The sequence below is a fragment of the Ranitomeya variabilis genome, chromosome 3 (assembly GCF_051348905.1).
Source record: "Ranitomeya variabilis isolate aRanVar5 chromosome 3, aRanVar5.hap1, whole genome shotgun sequence".
NCBI lineage: Eukaryota > Metazoa > Chordata > Amphibia > Anura > Dendrobatidae > Ranitomeya > Ranitomeya variabilis.
Window position 1 is genome coordinate 503,461,968 of NC_135234.1, and position 21,304 is coordinate 503,483,271.

The window sequence follows — 21,304 nt, forward strand, 5'->3', positions numbered from 1 at the left end:
GGTGCTTGAGCATGGGGCTGCACTATACGGATGCTCTGGGACCTCTGCACTCACTGATCCCTGCGGCTGGCGGCGTGAGAAAACAGACGCTGACCTACGCATGGCTGGTGCTCCCAGGATGGAGCACTTCTCTCCCTGGCTGCTGCTTTGCACTCTCTGCAGCGGTCCCTCCCTCTGGATTGCTGCTGGGCACATTGATCCCCACAGCGCGGCGGTCCTCTTCAGACGGTAGGGCCCTGCCGCAGTTCTGGTACTCTGTGGTGCCGCTCACCTCCTTGCGTGCTGCCCTGGGTTGGCGCCAAACTGCTCTGCTGCACACGCTTTTCCCTTTTATATCTCTGCCCCCCCTCGGTCAGGAGGAAGTTCTCCCTCCAGCTCTCAGGCAACAGAGGAAGGTCCACTTCACTAAAGCTTCTCCCCGGGAACAGAGGATGAAGCCTTTTCAGTTCCAGATCCGGCACACAGGTACCCGCAGTCTGGTCGTCCACCTTACACGCATCCCATCTTTTTACGATCCCCATCCTCCTGCTTGCTTCATGTGGATGACGCGTCCCTACATCATCCACACAATCTCCTCGGCATCACGCTCCTGCACAGACGTACTTCTCTGACCTGTTGTGTTGAGGGAAACGCTAAGTACTGCAGTGCGCATGCACCGAGGCTCTTTGACCTTTCTCAGTGCCTGCTCACTGCAGTACCTTGCGCTGCCCTCAACAGGTCAGAGAAGTATGCCTATGCAGGAGCGTGATGCCGAGCAGATTGTTTGGATGATGTAGAGACGCGTCATCAACATGAAGCAAGCAGGAGGATGGCAATCGTAAGAAGATGGGAGGCGCTGGACCAAGAAGAGCGACACCCTCAGACCGGACCGCTCCGCAGGTGAGAATAATAAAAGTTATTTTTCTTCTCTTACAGGTCGGGTTGGGGGCTGATATACAGCCTTATAGAATGCTGTATATCATGTCAAATTTACATCAGCACAATTTTGGAAACATATATTTTTTTTTAGGACGTAATAAGGGTTAAAATTTGACCAGCGATTTCTAATTTTTCCAACCACCTCACATTTGAAGTGAGTTTGGGGGGTCAATATAACAGAAAATACCCAAAAGTGACACCATTCTAAAAACTGCACCCCTCAAGGTGCGCAAAACAACAATCAAGAAGTTTATTAACCATTCAGGTGCTTCACGAGAACTAAAGCAATGTGGAAGGAAAAAATGAATATTTTACTTTTTTCACAAAAAAATTATTTTGGAACCAATTTTTTTTTATTTTCACAAGGGTACCAGGAGAAAATTGACCACAAAATTTGTTGGACAATTTCTCCTGAGTATGCTGATACCCTGCATGTGCGGGAAAACCACTGTTTTGGAGCATGGCGGGGCTCAGAAGGGAGTAAGCATCAGTATTAATGTACTGATGGTGGTTCTGGTGCTGCACTCATGTACTGATGGTGTTTCTGGCACTGCACTCATGCATTGATGGTAGTTCTGGCGCTGCACTCATGCACTGACGGTGGTTCTGGCATTGTACTCATTTATTGAGGGTGGTTCTAACCTTGTACACATGTAGCAATCCAAAACGTGTTTCATATCTATTTTAAACCTTAAAACATGCCAAAACTTAGAGATTTGAGATTACAAGAAAGATTGGCTGAGTTTCTGTTACAAAAGACTTAGTTTAAGTTAGTGTGTGTTCACGCTGATTTTTTTGGAACAGAATCTCCTCAAATCCTTCTGAAATTGTTCCGGTCATGTATTAATGTACTGTTGGTGGTTCTGGCTATGTATTCATGAAACTACCGCTTTAAAAATACGTTTGAAGTCCTTGGGATCAGTTCAGTATGGCAATGTGGCCCTTAGATCAAAAATGGTTGTGCATCCATGGGTACGGAGTCTAGAATCTTAATTTCTTTTGAGGGTCTGGTCTGAAGTATGTATTTATTCTGTGGTTTAGTCCAGTGTCTAAGTTTGTTCTGGCATGAAAATTAACTTAGGGGTCTGGTCTAGGGTCTGAATTAATTTACCATTCTGATCTGGGGAATAATTTTATTTAATTTGCTAGATTCTGAAGGCAAGAGGTTGAGGATGACTGCATAAGTGAGCGGTCAAAGATGTCTCAACAGCAAATTCCACAGCTAGAGAAGCAAAGTAAAGAAAACAATAAATATAAATCACTGGATTTTCAAGATCATCTCTTCTAATCTGTTATAGCAAATCTGTGTATTTAAAGGGAACCTGTCATGTCCCCAAATTGTAGTAACCTGCAGATAAAGGGTTAATCTGCAGGCTAATATCTTTCTAAAGCTGTCCAGCTGCCACACTGAAAGCATGGCTACCAGGAGGAAGTTAGCTTTGTCTTTCAGTCATAGAGGTGTGCTGGCATGGCCTCAGTCTCCGTTCAGTATACAGTGAGCGACAGCTGTAAGCACTCCCTGGCTTATTGATTGACAGCCATCTCAGGGCAGAGACTGTGGTCAGTCAATGAATAAGGAGGCGCTTGCAGCCGCTGCTCACTGTCACACTGTGTACTGAACGGAGACTGAAAACGCGCCGACACGCCTGATAATCAAGCTTTCAATGCGACAGCAGAGCAGCTTTAAAATGCCATTAACATTCAGATTAATAGTTCATTAGCTGAAGGTTAAGTGGCTAGCAACCTTGCCCATACGTTACATCAGAATGATATTAGAATCACGTTGAATCTTCAATACAAAACTGCTAGCCCCTGATGATCATGGCAGTAATCAATCATGAGGAAACGCGTAAGGCTTAATTTATACATTTGATAATCGATCTATCCAGTGTACATCCTGGCTGGGATCTGCGGTTCCATATTGAAGAGCACTGTATGTTTCTTTTTAGCCTGTGTTGGCTTAGGAGAGCAGTGATGCCTATGTGCTTTATACTGATATCCTAGGGGAGGGCACTTTAATACTAGTTATATTGATAGCTCCAACTAAAATACAGTGTGTTGCTGTCAAAAATTTGTCACCATTTAATATCCAATGACAATAGATAACACTGGTCAACAGCATTTTTGGTGCCAAAGATATTTCATCGAATTTAGGGTATTTTTGGGGTGCTGATTCTGAATATGTCATCAGTTTTGCCAGATTGGCTCAAGTTTTTGAGATTTTTGGTATCTTATTTATAGCACTTGTTGGTAAATGCGACGCATCATCTCATTAATTTCTTTGGATTAGTACTTGAACTGAGCAGTTCTCAATATAGTTTTGTGTTAATTAGTGTTCTAAAAGTTTGTTCATAGCTTGATTTTTGCACTAACTTTATGTTGTTGTCTGTTTTCCAGTGAAAAGCATGAACTCATCAAGAAGAAGTTGTCTTTACGATCCAGACTCATTCTGTTACATTTGTGGTGAATACACACTGCCAAAACATAGAAGAAACATAACAGACTTCGTAAAAAAAGTGTATTTTGCCTATTTTGGGGTTATGCTTGGGGACCAAGACAAGTTTTGGGCACCACACATAGTGTGCAAAGCATGTATCGAATTATTACGAAAATGGAGCAAAGGACAAAGAAAAAGCTTCAAATTTGGTGTTCCAATGGTGTGGAGAGAGCCAAAAAATCATCATGATGACTGTTATTTATGGTAAACACAGGTACAGGCACATCTTCACAATGAGGGACAGGCCTTCTTGCAGATTCCATGTTACTCCCATTTTCGTTTCTTATGCTTATTGAATCCTTGCACTTGCACTGCACAGAAATAACAGTCATCATGATGATTTTTTGGCTCTCTCCACACCATTGGAACACCAAATTTGAAGCTTTTTCTTTGTCCTTTGCTCCATTTTCGTAATAATTCGATACATGCTTTGCACACTATGTGTGGTGCCCAAAACTTGTCTTGGTCCCCAAGCATAACCCCAAAATAGGCAAAATACACTTTTTTTACGAAGTCTGTTATGTTTCTTCTATGTTTTGGCAGTGTGTATTCACCACAAATGTAACAGAATGAGTCTGGATCGTTAAGACAACTTCTTCTTGATGAGTTCATGCTTTTCACTGGAAAACAGACAACAACATAAAGTTAGTGCAAAAATCAAGCTATGAACAAACTTTTAGAACACTAATTAACACAAAACTATATTGAGAACTGCTCAGTTCAAGTACTAATCCAAAGAAATTAATGAGATGATGCGTCGCATTTACCAACAAGTGCTATAAATAAGATACCAAAAATGTCAAAAACTTGAGCCAATCTGGCAAAACTGATAGCATATTCAGAATCAGCACCCCAAAAATACCCCAAATTCATTAAAATATTTTGGACACCAGAAAAAAAATTTTTTTTTGTTGACCTGTGTAATAAATTTATTATAGCAGTGACTCCACTTAATACACATCACATTGCTGTTAGTAACTGCTATAATTCTGTTTATTGAAAACTGCATTTGAACAAACAGAGCGGTAGCTCAATCTAATGATATAGGGGGTAGCTACTGGAAATACGCATAATAACATCTAGACTCAAAGCCCTTTAGGGCAGTCATCTTCTCGGGTTCATACAGGAAATATTATATTAAATAACTCTGTTATAATGTGGGGGCAAAAACTTGTGTGTTTTAATAATAGTAAAACAAAATTTTACATAAAATTTGTCATTTAAAGTTATGTTTTAATATAAATTTTTCTTTTCTCCAATTAGATTAGTCAGTGAAAATTTAAAATAATATTTTTTGGAGAAATTACAAATATTAGTTCCCTGTGAAACTAATCATTAGCTGAAGGTTAATAGCATTTGGAGACAACGCAAAAACACAATGTATTACAGCTCCAGCAATGTGGATGGGATTTTATATGCGTAAACTAACCCGGGGTGCGTTTCCCAATTTCGCAGCATGTTAATTGCGAATTTTCCCGATAAACTTACATTAGATTATGACAATCCACAGAAAATAACCACACGTGTTTTTAGTAAGTTTCAGAGGCGGAAATGCATCAAAGATGCATGTCAATAAAGTTTAGTCAAAGCAAAAAACAGGAAGTATCAAAAACAAAGCAGCTTTATTTAAAGCATGGCACACCAAACAGAGACAAAAAACGTAGTGTCAGAAACGCAATAAAAGTGCAAGGTAAAAAAATATACACTAAAACACAATTAAAAAATGCATGTAATCTAAGTTAAATTATATGTGCAGAAATGGTGCAGAAATTCTGCAACATCAAAAACGCACCAAAAGGTAATCATGGGAAAGTAGCCTTAGGATTTGCTCATATCTGAGAATAAATTCGATTTGTACAATGTGAGAAAAAAAATCACATTGCATTTGCACCAATGTTATTTAATGTGGCAGTGTTGATCTACTAGTTTTTCCTCATCTGGAATTGCTGCGTATGGCCAAGTAAAACATACGAGACTCACCAATGCAAGTCAATGGATGCGAGAAAAAAATCGCACGGCACACGGACCATGTGTGTGCCATCCAAATGTTATGCACACATCTCAAGAGAAACCCAACATTTCATCAGCCAAGTACAGTAAATTGACAGCCAGAACTGTCAGAATAGAATATAGACTAGATAGATATAAGTCAGTGAGAAATATAATAGTTACTATATGGTGGTTCTGGCACTGCACTTATGCACTCATGGTTGTTCAGTGACAATACACTGACTATATATATGAAAACTGGTGCAATTATTTGGAAAGGGGAAAATATTCATGTATTTTTCCAGCCTATTAATATCAGCTCACAGCTGTCAGTGTAGCTTTTAAAAAGGGAGACCCCAAAAAAATGATGTCAGGAATCCCCTATTTTTCATAACCAGTAAAGGCTGAGCAGACAGCTGTGAGCTAATATTAATAGGCTGGTAAGGGGCCATTGATATTGGCCCCTTCCAATACTAATAACACCAGCCCTCAACCACTGTAGAAATGGCACATTCATTAGATCCGACAATTCTGGTGCATCCTCGGCTCAGCCTCGGCTCTTCCCGATTGCCCTGGTGCAATGGAAATCTGGGTAATGGTTTTGGAGTTGATGTCAGCTATGTAATGTCCGCTGACATTAAGCCTGGGGGTTAGTAATGGAGAGGTTATAAACATAAGGGTGAATGACCTCGGGGAGATCAAAACATCCAACACCGCGGAGACACCATCACGTGTTTCTCAACGCAGTGATCCAGAACACTGCCCCCATCCCTGATGGGAAATATGCAAATGCATGTAGAAAAGCAGCGGAGACACCATCACGTGTTTCTCAACGCAAGCAATGAATAGCCAGGTCTTTCACCGGGAGGGAACAACCACGGGAAGGGCAGCATCCAATAAAGGAAAACCACCTATGCCAAAACATGGTATCCATCCACAGACAGCTGTTTCGGGGTATTTGCCCCTCATCAGTGTGGAGTAGGAAACTGGCTATTAGGAGCAGTGCCTGGTGAAAAGACTAAAAACATAAGGGTGAATGACCTCGGGGAGATTAAAAACATCCAACACCGCGGAGACACCATCACGTGTTTCTCAACGCAGTGATCCAGAACACTGCCCCCATGCCTGATGGGAAATATGCAAATGCATGTAGAAAAGTCACGGAGACACCATCACGTGTTTCTCAACGCAAGCAATGAATAGCCAGGTCTTTCACCGGGAGGGAACAACCACGGGAAGGGCAGCATCCAATAAAGGAAAACCACCTATGCCAAAACATGGTATCCATCCACAGACACCTGTTTCGGGGTATTTGCCCCTCATCAGTGTGGAGTAGGAAACTGGCTATTAGAAGCAGTGCCTGGTGAAAAGACTATAAACATAAGGGTGAATGACCTCGTGGAGATCAAAACGTCCAACACCGCGGAGACACCATCACGTGTTTCTCAATGCAGTAATCCAGAACACTGCCCCCATCCCTAAAGGGAAATATGCAAATGAATGTAGAAAAGCCGCGGAGACATCATCACGTGTTTCTCAACGCAAGCAATGAATAGCCAGGTCTTTCACCGGGAGGTAACAACCACGGGAAGGGCAGCATCCAATAAAGGAAAACCACCTATGCCAAAACATGGTATCCATCCACAGACAGCTGTTTCGGGGTATTTGCCCCTCATCAGTGTGGAGTAGGTCATTCACCCTTATGTTTATAGTCTTTTCACCAGGCACTGCTCCTAATAGTCAGTTTCCTACTCCACACTGATGAGGGGCAAATATCCCGAAACAGCTGTCTGTGGATGGATACCATGTTTTGGCATAGGTGGTTTTCCTTTATTGGATGCTGCCCTTCCCGTGGTTGTTCCCTCCCGGTGAAAGACCTGGCTATTCATTGCTTGCATTGAGAAACACGTGATGGTGTCTCCACGGCTTTTCTACATGCATTTGCATATTTCCCATCAGGGATGGGGGCAGTGTTCTGGATCACTGCGTTGAGAAACACGTGATGGTGTCTCCGTGGTGTTGGATGTTTTGATCTCCCCGAGGTCATTCACCCTTATGTTTATAGTCTTTTCACCAGGCACTGGCAATAGCCAGTTTCCTACTCCACACTGATGAGGGGCAAATACCCCGAAACAGGTGTCTGTGTATGGATACCATGTTTTGGCATAGGTGGTTTTCCTTTATTGGATGCTGCCCTTCCTGTGGTTGTTCCCTCCCAGTGAAAGACCTGGCTATTCATTGCTTGCGTTGAGAAACACGTGATGGTGTCTCCGCGGCTTTTCTACATGCAAGTAATGGAATGGTGACTGTCAGACACCCCCATTACTATTCCCGTAGTTAAAGAGAAAAGGTATTTAATTGTAAAAAGCACTCTCCAACAATTACCCTCTTTTACCCATTTAATACCCTAAAAAAAAGTAATCCAAAGGGTCTGCCGTAATCCACCATATGGACATCTTACAACAATCCCCGACTTTGCTACATCCTGAGGCTGTGATGAGCGGTGACATCAGTAAGGTTACCGCTCACCCCAGCAGCTGGAACACACTGAGAGTAGCGTGTGAATCTGACTGCTGTAACAAGTGGTGACGTCAGAAAGTTTATCGCAGTTCACAGCCAATGTACTGAGGTAACCTTACTCATGTCATCACTTGCAGCATGAGGACTGGCAGTAAGTTGGAGAAAGTTCCACATTTGGAAAGAAACGTTGTTATTACAATGGGTCAATAAACCATTTATATTTTTTGGACTTTGGAGTGTTGCCTCTATTCTTCTGGATGCTGTCTATCTATCTATGTATATAGGTTTGTTTATTGTTAGAAAACTAGCTTGAAATGACAGAGAATTACTGTATGTTAAAGATGATGTTAAAAGCACATTGCATACGAATTGCATACGCATGTCCTACTGATATCATACAGTGTCACCTGACACTAGCCAACATTTCTGGCTGAGAACCTCAAAGTTCTCAGCTCTGGACAATCTTTGGGAAAACCAGACAGCACATGGAAGGTGATCTTTTCTGTGTGCAATGCTCCAGTCTGGAGCTCTTGTTTGAAATTACTTAATTATCTTTTGGTGGCATTTCTCCTTCACCTAACATCACCCTCACCGAATTCTGGAGATGTTGGAGGGGAATCTGACACTGACTCCTTATGGCTTACAGCAAGAATTTTCCCACCAGACTGAAGCCTCAACTTGCCATGGATACAGTTACAGTCATTGGTGGAGAGGGAATACTCCCGCCAAGTGTAGCCTCTACAACTGGCCCAAGGCTTTGGAGTTTTTTAGTCTTCTCAGGACAAAGACCATCAGGATGTTCCACACAACTGCAGCGATATCACAATCCCTTCTCACAACTGAGTTCTGGCTTTTGTTCGGCCAGCAAAATACAGTCAACTTTCATGGATTCTGTACAGGTAACTGCCTCAACAAGCTGGGGAATGGGTGATCTTTGGAAAGACAGGGCCCAATGTGATGGTTTCCTCACATGCGTCACCTTTCTGGTCTGCTTTGGGAATCTAGGAAGGGAAGATGTTGCAGAAGATTCTACATTTGGCTTACGGAAGACCTTTTCGGAAGGCCATCAGGAAGGCCTACAGGTCTGAGGTGATGGAAGGTCCTATTTGCCATAGAGGATTATGCCATGTAAGGGTATCTCCTGCTAGGTAGGACATTAGAATCCCCTTGACCCGATCAGAAGAAAACTGATGACCCAAAACTTCATAGTGCTGCATGCACTGTTCTAGGAACCCATGGCACTGGTTCGGATACCTGTAGTACCATGGCAGATAAGACAGGATGGGTTTCACTCTAGAAGCATATGTTTCAGATAGAATAGGTGCAGCAGTAGGTACTGCTACTTGGGCCTGCACAGCTAACGCTTGCAATCGGGCATTTAATGTCTTCAGATGAAACGAAATTCTCGCTAGTAACTCAACTGCCGACACAGCTCTGTGTGCAGAGAGAACTGGGGACAGCAAGGCCCATGGCCAAGAAAACTGTTATATTCGCAGGTGGCACACGTGGTTTTGTGGACCCGGGCTTACCTAGAATGTGTGTAGCTAAGCGACTACCAGGTGTTCACTGGAGCTCCTGATGTTGGAGTCAGGCTTGGCTGCAGCTAGTCACCAGGCACCAATCCTAGGCAGGCGGTATTGATGCTGCTGACCCCAAGGTTCAGGTAAGCAGACACAGATTGGACTTGGACTCTGTTCAGACTATTACATTTTGGGTCCTCTGTAGAAAGGTTACTGACACTAACTTGGACACGGGCTCCGATCAGACTATTAAATTCAGGATCCTCTGCGGAACAGTTACAGGCACGAAGTCTGAGACAGATTTGATTTGGAGACTTGTTGCAGAAGTATGGGCCTCTCTGACCTTACCCGTCACCTGCACACTGCAGTACTTTGCTCTGTCCTCAATAGGGAAAATAAGTATGCCTGCACAGGAGCGCAATGCTGAGCAGACTGTATGGATGATGCAGGGACGCATTATCCACGTGAAGCAAGCAGGAGGACGGCATCAAAAGAAGATGGGAGGCACCAGACCAAGAAGAGCAACACCCCTCAGACCGGCCTCCGTGCAGGTGAGTATAATAAAAGTTATTTTTCAGTTCTTACAGGTCGGGTTGGGGGCAGATATACAGCATTATAGAATGGTGTAGATCAGCCCTGAATGGCGGTGGCCATAACTCTTATCTGCCAAACCTGGTGACAGGTTCCCTTTAAAAACGCATTGCATATGAACTGCATACACATGTCATATGGATGTCATATAAATGCTAGGTGAGGAAAAAATGTGAGCAAGCCCTTATGATAATATTATGGAATATAAGGGGTCTAAAAGTAAAAATAATGGTAGTTATTAGGTGTAATTGAATAGGAGCTGAGCTGTAGTTTTCACAGGAACTGAAAATAACTGAACGATTGAAGTGCTAGGTTACCTGACATTGTGACCTATGCTAAGGATAGATCAAGAACATCATATGACTGGACAACTCTTTTAACCTTTACACAGCCCACTAAATGTTATCTCCCAATCATAATTAGCCATGAAAACGTTACCTAAGTAACAGGTAGAAAGGGATGTTAGTGTGGTGCCCCAACAAAAGTTTCGCCCACCACAAAAAAGGCATTTTTTTACTGCAGCACATCAGTCAATACTGTTACTTTTATTATTACTATGTAGTTTTTATATGCTTAAGCACTACTGGAAGCTATTCTGAAGTAGGTAATATATGAACTTTATATACTTTATATTTATCAGTTCTTAATGTTAGGTTATGATGTGTACTGTATGCTGTGCAGGAGTGGGCTGGGCCAGGTGGCAGAGAGGCAAATGCCCCCCGGGCCGCTTCCCCAGCAGCAGTACAGGGCCGGCCGCCTGATGGAAATTGTGACGCGGCCGGCAGCAGACACAGCCGCATCACAGTCTATCAGCGCAGACGTCTGGGCCGGGAGCTGTGCATTGTCGTCACCTTGATGGCTGCGCAGCTCCTGCTCCCTCCATGTTCTCTGTACTTCCGGGTCAGGTGTCGGGCGTGCACAATGACATCATCGCACACGCGCCGACATGTCCCAGACGCTGGAAGCAGAGAGGCGCTGCAGGAGAGCGACTGGTGAGGTAAGTATGAAAAACCTTTTTGTTTTCTTTATAAAATGAATTCAATAGGTGGGGGTAAATGCAAGTGATGAAGTGGGGGGTGTAAGGAGGACTGCACATGATGGAGTTTGGGTGTTAAAGGAGACTGCACATGATGGAGTTGGGGTAAGTGTGGCTGCACGTGATGAAGGGGGAGTGGGGCTGCACATGATGGAGTTTGGAGGTTAAAGGAGACTGCACATGATGGAGTGGGGGGTAAGTGGGGCTGCACATGATGAAGGGGGAGTGGAGCTGCACATGATGGAGTGGGGGGTAAGTGGGGCTGCACATGATGAAGGAGGAGTGGGGCTGCACATAATTGAGTTTGGGGGTTAAAGGAGACTGCACATGATGGCGTGGGGGTTAAGTGGGGCTGCACATGATGAAGGGGGAGTGGGGATGCACATTATGGAATTTGGGGGTTAAAGGAGACTGCACTTGATGGAGTGGGTGGTAAGTGGGGCTGCACATGATGAAGGGGGAGTGAGGCTGCACATTATTGAGTTTGGGGGTTAAAGGAGACTGCACATGATGGACTGGGGCTGCATGTGATGAAGGGGGAGTGGGGCTGCACATGATGGAGTTTGGAGGTTAAAGGAGACTGCTTATGATGGAGTGGTAGGGTAAGTGGGGCTGCGCATTATGAAGTGGAGGGAGTGGGGATGTACATGATGGAGTGGGGCTGCACATGATGATGTGGGGGTAAGGGGGATTGCACATGATGAAGGGGGAGTGGGGCTGCACATGAAGTGGGGGATAAGGGGACTGCACATGATGAAGGGGGAGTGGGGATGCACATGATGAAGAATTGGAGTGGGGATTCACATGATGAAGTGAAGGCAGTGGGGATACACATGATGAAGTGGGGGGAGTGGGGCTGCACATGATGAAGTGGGGGGTAAGGGGGACTGCACATGAAGTGGGGGTAAGGGGGACTGCACATGATGAATTGAGGGATAAGGGGGGCTGCACACGATGAATTGGGGGTTTAGGGGGACTGCACATGATAAAGTGGGGGTAAGGTGGATTGCACATGAAGTGGGGCGTAAGGGGGACTGCACGTGATGAAGTGGGGGGAAGGGGACTGCACATGATGAAGTGTGTCTGAGGGGAGACTGCACATGAAAATGAAGGGGGATAGGAGGCTGCAAATGATGAAGGGGTACTGCAAATGAAGTGAGGGGGTGATAGTGGACTGCAATGGATGATGTAAGGGGACTTCAAATTAAAGTGGGGTGACTGCAAATGAAGAAGTGGGGAGAGGAAGGGGACTGCAAATGATGAAGTGGGGAGAGGAAGGGGACTGCAAATGATGAACTCAGTGTGAGGGACGGGAACAGCAATTTAATTGAAGGTGGGGGTGGGGAGAGCAAATGATGAATTCAATGAGGGTGGGGAGAGCAAATGATGATCTAGGGGGAGAACAAATAATGAATTTTGAGGGTGCGGGAGTAAATGATGCATTGCATGTGGGGTAGAGCAGTTGATAATGAATAGAGGGTGGGAGAGAAAGACATGACAATGAATTGGGGCAGGAGGGGCATATAAATATAATGTATCGGGGTTAGGGTTAGAACGGGAGGTACATAGTGGGGGGCATTGAGGATGAAGTGACTGGTAATGAATTGGGGGAAAGAGTACAGGTGCTAATTAATTTATATATTAAATGGGAAAAGTGGCTATTTATAGTTAGTGCGTGCACAGTGATGGATTATAATTTATATTTGGAATGGTGGATTAACCCCTTTCTGACCTCGGGCGGGACAGTACGTCCAAGGTCAGATCCCCTGCTTTGATGTGGGCTCCGGTGGGGAGTCCACATCAAGCCGCGACATGTCATGTTAAATTTCATTGGAACGGCACCAAACAAAAGTTCCAGCATCATTACCTTGCCCAATGCAGATTCGCGATTCATCACTGAAAATGATTTGTATCCAGTCATCCACAGTCCACGATTGCTTTTCCATAGCCCATTGAAACCTTGTTTTTTTCTGTTTAGGTGTTAATGATGGCTTTCATTTAGCTTTTCTGTATGTAAATTCCTTTTCCTTTAGGCGGTTTCTTACAGTTCGGTCACAGATGTTGACTCCAGTTTCCACCCATTTGTTCCTCATTTGTTTTGTTGTGCATTTCCTGTTTTGGAGACATATTGCTTTAAGTTTCCAGGCTTGACGCTTTGATGTCTTCCTTGGTCTACTAGTATGTTTGCCTTTAACAACCTTCCCATGTTGTTTGTATTTGGTCCAGATTTTAGACACAGCTGACTGTGAACAACCAACATCTTTTGCAACATTAAACTGAACATACACTTTATTTAAATTTCAAGATGAATACAAGAAACATAACCAATATTGCATGATAAAAATGGATAATACATATCAAGATGTAAATAGTGAACTACCCAGGTGAGTATATATGACCTATGGGCCACACAAAAAGCCGAGGAAAAGCCTGCCAATACTCAATGGTGAATTATAATTAGCAAGATTAAACCTTACACCTATACATAGGCATTCAATTGGCAGGCTGCTAATCACCACATCAATATCCTATCAACTTCCTAGGCAAAATATCCACTTGCACAGTGCATTTGTCTCAATATTTACCCATGTGGTGATTCTCAGCTTCCTGTGTGGGCCTCAGTCACCCCAACGCGCGTTTCGCATGCTTATAGATAGCCTCGCTTCCTCAGGGGGCGTGGCTTAATTTCCATCCTAGTCCTGTTTAAATATAGCGCCGTTCCGGTCACCTGACCGTACGGCCACCTATTAGTGTAAACTTCAAGTGCGCTTGCGTATGTATGGTATACAATTTCCATGGTAACCCATGGTCTAGTACGCTGCTCCCATATTGATATACATCTGTTGCCAATAAATCATCAACATGAGTTCGGTAAAATGCGGTAATGTGAATGCGGTACAATACCGCTCTAGGCATCATCACACTTTTCTAACCGCTAAGAACACAACCTACCATGGAGCGCTGATCAGGCGTGTCAACGCGTCATCCCCCCACACACACGTCGCAACCCCGCCCACCTAGGTCACGTGAGCGAGCCGGCGCCAGGCTCGCATCACGCCCCCAGAGGGACCGAGGCTCACAGCGTGCGAAGGGAACTGCAGCGAAACGCGCGTTGGGGTGACTGAGGCCCACACAGGAAGCTGAGAATCACCACATGGGTAAATATTGAGACAAATGCACTGTGCAAGTGGATATTTTGCCTAGGAAGTTGATAGGATATTGATGTGGTGATTAGCAGCCTGCCAATTGAATGCCTAAGTATAGGTGTAAGGTTTAATCTTGCTAATTATAATTCACCATTGAGTATTGGCAGGCTTTTCCTCGGCTTTTTGTGTGGCCCATAGGTCATATATACTCACCTGGGTAGTTCACTATTTACATCTTGATATGTATTATCCATTTTTATCATGCAATATTGGTTATGTTTCTTGTATTCATCTTGAAATTTAAATAAAGTGTATGTTCAGTTTAACTCTGTGTCCTCCTATTCATATAATTTATGTATGAGTTGTTTGAACAAACTGGATGGCAGTATATAGCTGGTATTCTGTTTAATGATCTTTTGCAACATTGTGTGATGATTTACCCTCTTTTAAGAGTTTGATAATCCTCTCATTTGTTTCAATTGACATCTCTCGTGTTGGAGCCATGATTCATGTCAGTCCACTTGGTGCAATAGCTCTCCAAGGTGTGATCACTCCTTTTTAGGTGCAGACTAATGAGCAGATCTAATTTGATGCAGGTGTTATTTTTGGGTATAAAAATTTACAGGGTGATTCCATATTTTTTTCCTCAAAATTGAGTGATTCCATAATTTTTCCCCTATGCTTGCTAAAAAAAAAAGTAACCATTACTGACTACCACATATTTTGTTCTTGATTTCTTTTAGTGTTTCTTAAGCCAGAAAGTTGTCATTTGAAATGACTTTAGTTTTGTGCCATGTCTGTGATCTGCTGTTTTTCTACAAAATTAAACAACTGAATGAACATCCTCCAAGGCCGGTGATTCCATAATTTTTGCCAGGGGTTGTATATACTATATATGTTGGGCTGTGGGAACCATCACACTATATATGTGGGGCAGTGGGATACCTTCATACTACGTTTAATATATATAAATAAAAGAAACTGTGGTGACCATCATATGGGGGTTGTGAGGCCACCATATTCCATATAGGGGGCTCTAGGGACATGATACTATATATAGAGGGGATGGGGGATCATCATACTATAGATAGGAAGCTGTGAGGTACATAATATCGCAATTAGAGAACTGTAGGGACCATCATACTATATATAGGGGGTTTTGGAGACATACTATTTGTGGGAAGCTATAGTATATGGTATATAGAAAACTGTAAAGCCTCATACTATATATAGGAGGCAGTGGGGACATCATATTGTATATCCCATATCTATGTACCAACCTGTTTTTAAAGCCTGTTATCTCTGCTGCTTTAATGCAATGGCCAGAGATAAGCAAGAAAAAGGAGGGCCACCGAAACTCGAGGGCCACTGCCTTGTGATTGCCCCCAGGCTGAAAATTGCCAGCCAGCCCCTGATGCTGTGTACCAGCACTTTTCCATTTTTTTCATGTTGTGTGGCTTTAACCTTCTCAGTATCTTGATAATGGCTAATGCTGTATATATATATATATATATATATATATATATATATATATATATATATATATATATATATATATAAAGACAGGCACTCCTAATAGACTTTGACTTAGTGATTTATGTGAAGTTAATTTTGTGGCGGTTAGGCATGCCAGATGGGAGTTGTACAGTGCATGATCCAATCTGATTGGTAGTTTGATCTAAAAGACACATTATTCTAAAATTGCTTATATCAAATTGGTGTGTTTTAACTGATTGACCTTTCACTTCTGGATTAAGTGTTTGGTTTGATAATGTGGAAACATGACTTAAAAGGGTATTCCCATGTCGAAGATCCTATCCCTATATGTAGTAGATGTAATAATAATATCAGCAAACACTTCCAATTAGAAATGTAGTATAGTTCTTCTGTTTCGCTAGGACGATTACTCCATGAGCAGGCATTGCAGTAGCTTAGGTATATATGGTTACGACCACTAACAAATAACTAACTCTCACTATATGAGTGGTCGAAACATGGATACCTAAGATACTGCAAAGTTCTGCACATGGGGTAAACAACGTAGTGAAAAAGAAGAACTATACTACAATTCTAACTGGAAATATTTGCTAATATTCTTATTATTACACCTACTACACATTGGGATAGCATCTTAAGGATGGGAATACCCTTCTAAGTAAAGAAGCTTGATGCTCCCTGACAAAGCCAGTGTGAAACACACACTGGTGAACGTCGGGGGTCTCCCTAGAAACATTATTTTCTGGGTGAGTGTTACTTGGCTGGTGAATTTTCATCTGTCCTATCCTGTTTTACCATTTTGCCTATTGCACTACATTATTGACATACTTTGCTCTACTGCTCTTTATAGCATATTTGCTGCTTTACTGTTTTTGATACCTATTACCAAGCTTGCAAGGCTTAAGGACATATTTGTTGGTCACTGGCACCAAGCACCTTGCTCATACCTGCACAGTGGGATGTTTGAGACCTCACATAGTCTGTGTTGTCCACATGTTTAAATGTTTGTTTTTTACCTTTTTACATTATTTCAATCACCCTTTTTAGAACACAGTGTAAGCCACATAGGAATTTGAAGATTTTGTATGGTGGTTATCCTGAGTGCCAGGTCATTGTATAAAACTGTTTTACTAGTTTGGAGGGGTTGGACATTTTTAGAAATGTATTTACATAAAGTGCCACCAATACTTCTACTTGTAGAGGTGCTCTTGAGGCCTCATTCTTTGCAACATTTTTTACAGCACTAAATGCAATTTTCTAGGCAATGCTTCTTCTGCTACTCCTCCTCTTGCGACTGATCAGATATAATCACTCCTGTTATTACGGATTGTACTTTTACCAAATTACTGATACAATTACACATAACCGGTTTATTATTAACATATTGGATGTTCTATGGATGTGTTGAAAAACGTATTTAAAGGGTAACTACCAAGGTTAGACTCAAGTTTGCTGTTATTCATCATTCATTGTGTGCTGGCACCAAGTCCCACCCACATGTACATTCTATCTCATGACTACATTGTATGTCCGCTCTTCACTTCAAATGAAAGCAATGGATTGTTCATCTAAGTGTCCATTTACAAGGACCGACCAGAGTCACTAAACAACCCCCAAATCGGTAAACATTTACTGATCAGGGGTCATCCAATGGCCTGTTCACACACACGCACGCATGCACACGCACGCGGCATCCAAAATAAACAATGTGGACTGAGCGATCTATAATGGATCATTAAGTGCAGATAGGCGGCTTTGCTTCTCAGCAGTGCGAGTCCTGCTTACACAGAATTTCACCTGGCTGATGAATGAGCGTTTTGCTCTTTCATCAGGTAATCAGCCGCCTGTTTACACTGAAAGATTATTGTAAATTGAGCATTCTTAAAAACGCTTGTTCACGGCAACCTTTCAGTTTAAATGCTGCTTAATGCAAGAGATGCTGTTTGTAGCCAAACTCTATACTATTTGATAGAGGCCCAATTGAAGGTCCCTCAAAAATTAAAGGCTTTTGTTGTATATGTATAATAAGATCTGTACACAGTATCTTTATGACTGATGAAGATGCTGGTATCGCACTGAAACGTGTTGCAATATATACTTTTATCCTTTTTTTCTTTATATACCAATTTCTTATTTATTCAGTTATCTTTTTTAAATAATATTTTAATTAAGTATTCAATAATTACAAATTTCGCTGAATCCTCCACATTTCTGTCGGGACTTCTCCAATCAGTAGTGCCCAAGGATCAGTAATTTTTCCTATGCTAATTACACAGAATTGCCGAATAGTTTTTCTTAAAACTGTTTTTTGAAGCAAACAATCCCTCTAAGACTGTTTCTGCACCAACAAGTAACGTGCTTAACCTCACATACCACATCAGGCGGGACCTACACGTGTCCAGGATTACCACATTACTATTCATGTGAAAATACATGGGGTCAAGTAGCTACAGACTAGTAATCTAAATCTGTGAATCCAACTTTAACCTTAATGGGTACCTTAGAATTTAATGTGAAGGGAAGTGATTATGAAATATTATTATTTTATGTCTTATGTAGAAAGGCAATTTTAGCAGTGATAATTTTATTTGGACACAGTGGCTCAGATTCATAATTTGCAGTTTTTTTCAAGTAATTTTTCTTTTTGTGTCTTGTGGTATTAGTTGCCATTTTTTGCATCAAGTTCTTCAAAATGGCGCAAATGATCCATGAACGGTCTTTTTTGTATGCAACCTTTTTTGAGCTTTTTTAAGAGCAAAAAAGTCACACGTTCTGCAAAATGTTTAAAAAATTTCTGCTATACATATCATCACTCTTAGGGAAAGCTGAAGAACATTTGCACAAAAACATTGCTACTTATTAAAAAGTTGCATTTATTAAATCAGTCTAAAACATTTGCATAAGCAAAATTGACGCAAAAAAACAAACAAACAGAAAATTAAATGAACAAAGAACTTTAAGACAGGTGCAAATTTTGATGGAATTTTCACAAATAAAAAAGTCGTTAATTAAGTGTTAGGCTGAAAAATGGCAAAAATACAATGACGCATCCCGTTCAATCCATCTTCTCATGTAATTTCAGTCTCTCAACTCACTTGCAAAAAAGTCTCCATGGAATGAAAAAATGATATTTGGTTAGATTCTATGTGATTATTGCTTCCTTTATTGTTTCCCGAGTGCCCAGTATACATGGGGTACACCAGATACCCATCTGGATAAGTTTCATGTATTTCTTAGAACTGTATCTCCATTTAGATGTAAAAAAGATAGAATCCTTAATTGTTAAAATATAAGCCAGCATCCAAATGAGAAGCAATAATTGTGATTTACTAAAGATAAAATGTATTCATGGCATCTGGATCGTGACGTGATTCAACATCAACTTATTTCAACAAGTTTGTTACCATAACTATATATATATATATATATATATATATATATATATATATATATATATATATATATATAGCCCTATAACTCAACCATTTTCCATTGACAGTTTGGAGTTAAAGACCTTGATTTTTTTCTCTTCCTTTTCGGCAACAACAATGGGCAACCTTCCCCCTTTGTTCTGATGTGATGAAAAAGGACAAAAGCAAGTGGAAATATCAGCAAAGGACTGTTATGGTGGCGGAGGCTGATTTACTGGCTATTGAGAAATAAAATGCTCTTCTGAATATATCTAATGATTGTATCTTAATAGCGGAGGCATTGTTTAAAGCGCTGTTGTTTTCGCCCTTGGAAAAGTCATTTCAATTTCGGAAATAAAGGCAAAGCCGTTTAGTCTAATCCATATATGACAGTAACACAGAGGAGATGGCGAGTTCATGGGGAAATCACAGAGTAGCCATAAGCAGCTGCTGTCCAAGCCTAGAATTGTGATAATAAGATATTCTCCGAATACACCACCAGACGTCTCAGTGTCACAGTATGATCCTACCCCATGTGTATATAATACTATAGGTCCATACTTGTGTGTCAAGGTCCTGTATAGATGAATATATTACATGAAACTATATTTGACCTAATACTTAATGATCCTATTTCCACATCTTAAGATTTCTCAGAACTACAAGTGCAATATATCCTTATTATACTCTGAACTCCATTAAGATATATTGCCCAGTAACAATAATCATCTTAAAATTATCTGGACTCTGAAATCTTTCTGATCCAGGGGCAATTAAAGTGAAAGGCTAATTCCCCTGATCGCAGAGAAGATCCAGGCCTGCTATCTTGTTAAGTGCTTTGTTAATTGCGATTGCTATGGCAACTGACCCCTTTCCTTAAGCTTTCCCTGTAGGTAAATTCATCTAACTTTGGCACATAGACCCCCTGCATGTAAACACATTAGAGACCCCTAGATTTTCAGAACTCACCTTATATCCAGATTGCTAGCATAGTGAGAAGTTTATTCCTGTAGACACAGAAGGGAACAGTTGTAGGAACTCCTTGGCATCGTGCAATTCCTCCAAGGCTCAGAAGATTCACAGATGATGGTGCAGAGCTGGTAATGGAGCATCCTGTTAGTGGCTAGTGCCCAGGCCGGCTATTGTGAGGAGTGTCCATCTCTGGCATCAGTCACCGCTCTCCATGCCTGTGCTCTGGAGACTTCCAGCAGCCATCCCTCCAGCTCTGTGTCTTGTAGGGCTGAGATCAGTGGCGCCCTCAGCAGTTGTGCAGGGGAACCAGCTGACGGGATAATGCCTGGCACTGCAGGCACAGGCAGCTTTCAGCACTGGCAGTGTGGACAGCTCCGGCTTCAGCAGCTCTGGGACTGTCCCTCCGATCACAGCTCCAGCCTGGCTGCTGTGCGGTCCTCCCCCTGCTGCTGCCTCATCCAGCATGGACCTGAGCCTGGCACTGCTCCTCTCTGCCCAGGGGGACCACTAACACTGCCTCATACCTGCCCCTCTATGGGGTAAACCTTTCACTTTCTTTTGAAGTTCAGATTCACTAAAGTACAAGTCACACTGTTTAAAGGGAGGTTCCTTCCATTTCTCACATCTGTAAAGGTCCATGCACACTATGCATTTTTGAGGCACTTTTTTTGCATACAAATGCATGAATATTGTCAAATTCAGCACCAGTTATCACACGTTTAGTTTTCTTTTTTCCATGCAAATATGTTTTGTGTTTTTTATTGCATTTTTTCTGCAGGCTTTTCATGCAATGCAACAAATCGCACCTGCTTTATTTTTGGGTGCAGAAACGCATGCCATGTGCATCATAAAATGCAGCGACACCTGTACATACATTTTTTATGCAGAGGAGTTTCCACAATGCTTTTTTTGTATTTTATAGTGCCTTATAGTGCCTTTGTGCCTTATAGTGCCTATGTGCTTTAATAGTTCCTCTGTGCCTTTATAGTTCCTCTGTGCCTTCATAGTTCCTCTGTGCTTTATAGTGCCTCTATGTCTCATAGAGTCTCTGTGCTTCATAGCACCTCATGGTGCGATCGTGCTTTACAGTGCATCTGGGCCTCATAACACCTCATGGTGCCTGGGCCGGTTTTAGGCAAAGTGGGGCCCTAGGCAAAGTTTAAAATGGGGCCCCAAATGCTAACATATTGCACATCATACAGAAGCAT

General features: G+C 42.1%; 1 protein-coding gene across 2 annotated transcripts in view; it reads right to left on the reverse strand.

Moving 5' to 3' along the window:
* The window catches only part of CNGA3 (cyclic nucleotide gated channel subunit alpha 3), a 124,355-nt gene extending 103,862 nt beyond the window's left edge, over positions 1 to 20,493 (reverse strand). Inside the window, exon 1 of one of the 2 annotated variants that reach the window (XM_077296862.1) lies at positions 20,094 to 20,493. The gene's annotated coding sequence lies outside the window, so the exon portion shown is untranslated. The remainder of the gene's footprint in view (positions 1 to 20,093) is intronic. The other variant, XM_077296861.1, reaches the window with a different exon arrangement.
* Between the last annotated feature and the right edge of the window lie 811 nt (positions 20,494 to 21,304).